The sequence below is a fragment of the Myotis davidii genome, unplaced genomic scaffold, assembly GCF_000327345.1.
Source record: "Myotis davidii unplaced genomic scaffold, ASM32734v1 scaffold622, whole genome shotgun sequence".
Taxonomy (NCBI): domain Eukaryota; kingdom Metazoa; phylum Chordata; class Mammalia; order Chiroptera; family Vespertilionidae; genus Myotis; species Myotis davidii.
Window position 1 is genome coordinate 1846451 of NW_006293532.1, and position 6033 is coordinate 1852483.

At 59.9% G+C, this 6033-nt stretch overlaps 1 long non-coding RNA gene across 5 annotated transcripts in view; it reads left to right on the top strand.

The window, feature by feature from the left end:
- LOC102774004 overlaps positions 1-187 on the top strand; it is a 35283-nt gene extending 35096 nt beyond the window's left edge. For all 5 annotated transcript variants that reach the window (XR_435838.2, XR_435837.2, XR_001514451.1 and 2 more), the window contains one exon: positions 176-187. This is a non-coding gene — a long non-coding RNA (uncharacterized LOC102774004). The remainder of the gene's footprint in view (positions 1-175) is intronic.
- The last annotated feature ends 5846 nt before the right edge of the window (positions 188-6033 follow it).

Genomic DNA, 6033 nt, shown 5'->3' on the forward strand with positions numbered 1-6033 from the left:
CCCCCCCCCCCCCACCCCCCAAACACACACCTTGGAATTTCTGGAAATCTGCCTTCGCCAGGCAGAGGTGTCAGCCGACCTCGGGAGAGTTGGTGGTGACTGAGGGTGTCATGCTAGGTGGTGGATTCTCTGCCTGGCAGAGTGGGCTGGATTCTCTGCCTTCTCCCTCTTGCAGGTGCTGTTGAGCCACCACTGCAGTTCCGGGACCCAAAGTGCTGATGGATGTGGCACACCACCAGGCTGCTCCGTGGAAACCTGATGCAGCCTGGGAAATAGGACTTAACCCCTCCCCGGCCGCCTGGGTGAGTCAGGTGTGGCCTGTCCCCTTCTCGTTTTTCCCCAACCCCTTCTCTTCCCATGGAGGCCATTTTCCTTATTCGGTGAGGAATCCTTCTACGTCTTCATTCAGAATCTCCCAAACGACTTTTCTCTCCTTCCCATTCTCTTCCTCCCAGCTCTTCTGTGAATGGGGTTAGTCGCCAGCAGATATGGGGGGCAGGTGGCCCGCAAAGCGACCCGGCTGCTAGGGTGTGTGGGAGATGGCTGGGAGGTTGCTGGGTGTGGCTGCCGGCCGAGCAGGTGCGTCTCCCGCGTCACTGACACGCTACTCTCCTCAGCCCCCAGTATGTCACCTGACCTGAGCTTCTGGCTGTAACCCCTCAAGGTCCTGGGAACCCACCTGGCACTGGGGTGTCCTCTTCCCGGAGTCATCTCTGGGGATGTCCTTTCTTACTCTAGCACCTTTAGTCATGTGGCCTCAGTCTAGATCTCAGTCTGGAGTGTAGATTGTGACCTGGGCAGTAGATTTTGGGGCTCTTTCCCCACCTTTTTAAAAAATATTTTTTTTTTTTATTGAATTCAGAGAGGAAGTTGCCTACCTTTGTGTGTGTGTGTGTGTGTGTGTGTGTGTGTGTGTGTGTGTCACTTTCTTCCTTTAAGCTATTATTGCCTTGGCCTTAAAAAAAAATTCCATGCCCAGTAAGCCATGGCAGAGCATCTGTAGGCAGTGGATGTAGAAATGTTTTTCTCTGCCTCGCTTGAGGATAATAGCATTGGTGATTAAAAACGATGACGGCTGCAGAACTGGGGAGGCCTGTCGCCTTGTAGAGACAATTCAGAAAGCCGACTCCCGGCGCTGGTCTCAACACCCAGAAACTTCTCCCCTACCGAGTAGATTCCGGCAAAGCTCTGGGCCAGTAGCGCTGGTTGGAATTAGCCAGGGCAGCTTTGTCTGGTGTCTGAAGAGAAAAGGAGGGTTGCTGCGTAATTTGCTGACACCTGGAGGCCCTGTGGGGTCCCACCTCTCCGCTCTCTTTTCCTCACCCCACTCCCTCCCCTGGGAAGGCAGGCCAGTGCTGCCACCATGTTTCATTTCTCTTCCCATCTGAGATGCATCTGTGAATTGGCTCTGAGCCGCCTGAGATCCTCCAGACCAGTGGTTCTCAACCTTGGCTGCACATTACAATCACCCGGGAATCTTTTTAAAATCCTGATTTCTGGGCCTCATCCTCTGGAAATTCTGTTTCTTTGTTACTAATGTGGCAGCCCCACCCCATAACAAAGAAACAGAGTTTCCGGAGGATGAGGCCCAGAAATCAGGATTTTAAAAAGATTCCCGGGTGATTCCAATGTGCAGCCAAGGTTGAGAACCACTGCTCCAGACGGAGGCGCCCAGGGCTGTGGGGATGAGTCGGGTGTCCCTTCTTTCAAGGAACTTGACCAGTCTCAGCCCCTCCAGCAGTAATGGAGCAAGCGATGGCTAAGGGTGTTGGGTCTGGAACATGAATAAAGAGGAGGGATCGACTCTGGTGCCGCTGGGGAGATGAAGAGGCGCGGGCCAAGTCCCTCAAGATGTGCCGGCGAGAGTCCGGCCAGCGCCGCTTGTGGGGCTGGAGCCAGACGGAGCCGTTGGCCATGCTCAAGGGGCCTCTGCTCTCCTGTGTGCGGTGCATCCCTGGCCGGGCTCTGGGTGACCGCCACTCCCACTCACAGCCCTTCCTGTCCGGATTGGGAGAGCCAGGGTGGGCAGCTAAGGTGCCTGTCGCCTCTGGCCTTTCCAGACCCGGGTGGAGCTTCCCTGTTGATTTTCCTATGTGTGTTCCTCGCCTCATTCTTTTGTCCCTGCTCACCAGCTGGGAGCACTGTGTGTTGCAAGTCAGGCCAGCAGAGCAGTTGACACCTCCTGGGGAGGGCAGGGGGGGCGGGGGTGGTGCGGGTAGGACAGGCATATCTGGCACTTTTTCCTTGACCTTTGGATCCTTGTGGTCTGGAAGCCAGGAGGCAGGGTGAGGCCTTTCCATCTGAGTCCAGCAGAGGTTAACCGAGCTGGTGGCACCCGAGCTGTGGTGGCGTGGCTTGGGCAGTGGGCACTAGAGGTGGGGCCCTGCCAGGGGACCTGATTGGTCAGCACCTTCTCGGTCCCATTGAATCCTGGTCTGGTCGGGGCTGTGAACAGTTTAATGCATGCCTTGGCTCTGTCCCCTGGCACCGGTGCCCCTGAGGCAGCAGCCACAGCTTCAGAGAGGATCTGTACCTTGTGCCGGTCACTTCTGTGGGCACGTTGCCTTCCTGGGAGATATGCGAGAGATACCGCCTGCCCTTTCCCACCAGCTGGCTGTGCCAGGGAGGCCCTCGCTTCGCTTTGTTCTTCTGGGACTTGCAGTGTCTGTGAGGAAAGCAGAGGCTGGGGTGGGGTTCCCGCTGGCCCCCTCCACGGGAGCTGCCTGTGAGCCGATAGAGCCGGGGAACACCTGCAGGCCCCAAGGCCCGTGCAGAACCTGATGCAATCACGTTGAGCCTGGGCAGGAGAGGAGCGGGCGAATGAGGATGGAGAACGCCACGTAGGGAGATGGCTGTGCATTGGTCGCAGGTTGAAGGCCAGGAGGGTGTGGGAGGGTGTACCCCGTGTCCAGCCAGGGCTGCCTGCTGGGGCCTGGGATGGACGTGTGTGCGCTTGGAGCCCAGCTCAGGGACCGTCGTGGGTGGGCAGCAGAGTTCTTGGTCTCAGCAGGCAGTCCCGGGAAAGGGAAACTGACCTGTGTGCAGAGCCGCCTCTGCTTATCTGGTTTCAGCGTCAGAACCGCCCAATGAGGCAGGTGTTACTTCCCTCTCACGGTGAGAGAAACTGACTGTGAAGTGACTTCACCAAGGTCACTCACTTGGTAAGTGGGGTTGCTGAGATTTCAACCCAGGCACGTCCGAAGCCTGAGCTTTTCATTCTCGCCCGCTGGGGCTGGTGCAGACATTTTGGGGAGCTGAGGCCCTCCGTGGGGAGGCGGCCAGGAGAACGGATGTGAACAGAGTGGAAGGTCAGGTGCCCGTTTTGTGGGGAGGCCGGGCCCAGGAAGGCCCTCTGGGGTATCTGTGGATGGGCAGGACAGAGCAGGCAAACCCATCCCCTCCTCAACTCTGGATTCGGCCTCTGCCATGTGCCAGGGCCTGGACGGGGTGCTGGGGAGGCAGCATGCTGGTGTGGCGGAGGTAGGAAACAGGAATAAACAGAATGAAAAGGAACATAAAGTAGACGTTATGGAAAAGGAGGACCCCCACGCATAAGGAGTGGGGGTCCAGATGTTGGTCGGGGAGGGAATGTAGGGGCCCGAAGGACCTCAGCCACATGGGGACGCCATAGTCTTCGGGCCTCCAGAGAGTTAGGATGGAGATGGATGCCAAGCCCTCTCGGTCTGTCACCTAGGAAAGGCATCCAAGGTCCCCACAGCCCAGAGGAACTGGCACGGACCTCGGAGGCCGGAGCCATCAGGCTGTGGGTCTCCCGCAGACCAGGGTGTTTCCATTGGCCGTGGCGGCCCTCGGGGCTCCGTCTCCCACCCCCGGCGGCGCCTGCCGGTGTCCCTGCCCAGCCCGGTCACCGCGCCCCTTGCCCCACAGCACGGGCACCTCGGGATACGGCTTTGTCACCGGTAAAATATGTGCCCGGGGGAGGCAGAGCTCTGTGCCCAGCCTCTCCTGGCACAGCACGTGCCTCTGAGATGGTGGCGACAGGGAAGGGACAGGCGGAGGGGAAGGGACGAGAAGTCACCCCGTGCTACCGAGGCCTGGGTGAGCCCGATGTCTTGAGGCTGAGGCAGTGGGCGGCTGGGCACGTGGGAGGGAGCGTTCCGTGGGGCCGGCTCCAGGGCCCAGGACTTGTTTACATGGCTCCAGCGGAACAGCGGCCGGGCCACGTGACTCAGGCCACGTGCTGCTCCTTCCCTCCTGTTCCCGGGTCACACCCGCCTCCTCCCCACCACGGACACTGCCCTCTGCCGCCGGGGGCCCGGGTGGCACGGGGTGTGGTGGGGGTCCGGGAGCGCGGGCTCCTGTGACTTGGTGGAGACGGGTCGGCAGGCCTTGGCTCCCTTGGTGAGAGCGCACTCGCTTCACCTCTCTGGGACTCGCCTTTGGGAGGTTCCTGCCAACTCCGGCAGGGGCTCCCCGGATGTGGGTGGAGGTAGATCTTAGCCAGAAACTCTGGACAAGGGCAGCTGGACCCCAGCTAGGGAGAGGGGAGGGGTCTGAGGACCCGCCTCCAGCAGCATCCTGTGCTCTGATAGGCACTGATGCTGTCAATCAGGGCAGGCAGGCGGGTGGGGACAACTTTCAAAGGCCCCCTCCCCCAGCAGCAAGTGGGAAGGTGGCTGATGGGGACCCTCCGGTGACAGAGGCCGGGGACGCTGCTCCCACCAAGAGGCTTGTCTAGATGGGCCAGCGTGTGGGAGCTGCCGGGGCAGGCCGTGCCTGTGGGTTGGGGTGAGTTGCGGTGCCGTGTTCTAGAAAGATGTACACACTGCCCTGTCTGGCGCCGAGTCCGGAGAGAACATGGGAGTGCAGGCAGGTCCTGCGTGCCCTGGCCCTTCCCCGAGACACCTGCTCGGGGTCTGTGCCCTTTGCTGTCAGGAAGTTTTCCTTTATATTTAGCCTCTTTTCTCATGAGGTTGTTTGCGCCCTTCTATTTAAAAAGAGAGAGAAGAGGGTAAAAAAAACACACACACAAAAACAAAAATATCTCAGAGCCGCCAGTTCCATTTTGGCTTTTGAGTCTTGAGTCACTAGTTCAAAGGTAGCAAAAATAACACGCGTGCGGGAGAGCCCAGGTCCGGGTCCTGCGGGCGGTTGTGCAAGGCCGGCCAGCAGGACTGGGAGCCGGGCCCTGGGCAGCCTCCATCCCCATGGTCCACCCCCTCTCCCCCGGGGCTGAGGGCTCACATCGTGCAGCCCGCTAACCAGAGTGCAGGCTTTAAAAATGGCTGCATCTCTCCAAGATACCGTCTGCTCACTAGACACGTACCTGGGCTTCAGCACTGTGAGCCCACCGCCCGCGCCCCACCATCCTGGGATTTGGGCTGGGACTCTGGCAGGAGAGGAATTGATCGGCAGCCGTCCTCACGCACACCATGTGATGCTCGCAGTTCTTTTCACATTTTCCAGCTCATTGGGTCCCCACACAGCCCTGCGAGGGTAGATGGTGTTATCCCTATAGCTGATGAAGCTGAGCCAGAGAGTCCTGCCAAGATCTCATCCCTGGGACCCGCTGAATTTGGGTCCGACCCAGGTCCCCTGACTCCAGTTGTCATTTCCTTGGGTTCCCGCCGAGTTCGTCAGGGATCGGTGGGGTGGGGCGGGACAGGGATGGGGAGCGGGTCTCGGCAGTTGCCTTGATGTCTGTCGGCTGCAGGTCTCTTCTCAGAACACCCGGGGTCTCGTGTTCTCCGATTCCCTCAGCTCCTTGGAGCTCCTGTGACCTTGGAGCTTGTGAGAACCGACTGGTGCGTCTCGGCCGGGAAGCAGCCATTCCCTGGGCGTTTCTGCGAGGTCTCCCCCTCCGCACCACTGACCCGGCTGCGCGGCACCTGGCACCTGGCGTGGGCACGCAGGCCCGTCCCCGCCAAGCGGCTCTCCGAAACCAGGCCGTCGCGGGGCCTTGGAGCGCCTCTCCGGCAGGTGTGGGGGGTATGCCCGGCGCTTTGCCCAGCGTGCACCTACGCTGTGTGTGTTACCTGTTTGCTGGCGGGGGGGATGGGGTCAGAAATATTG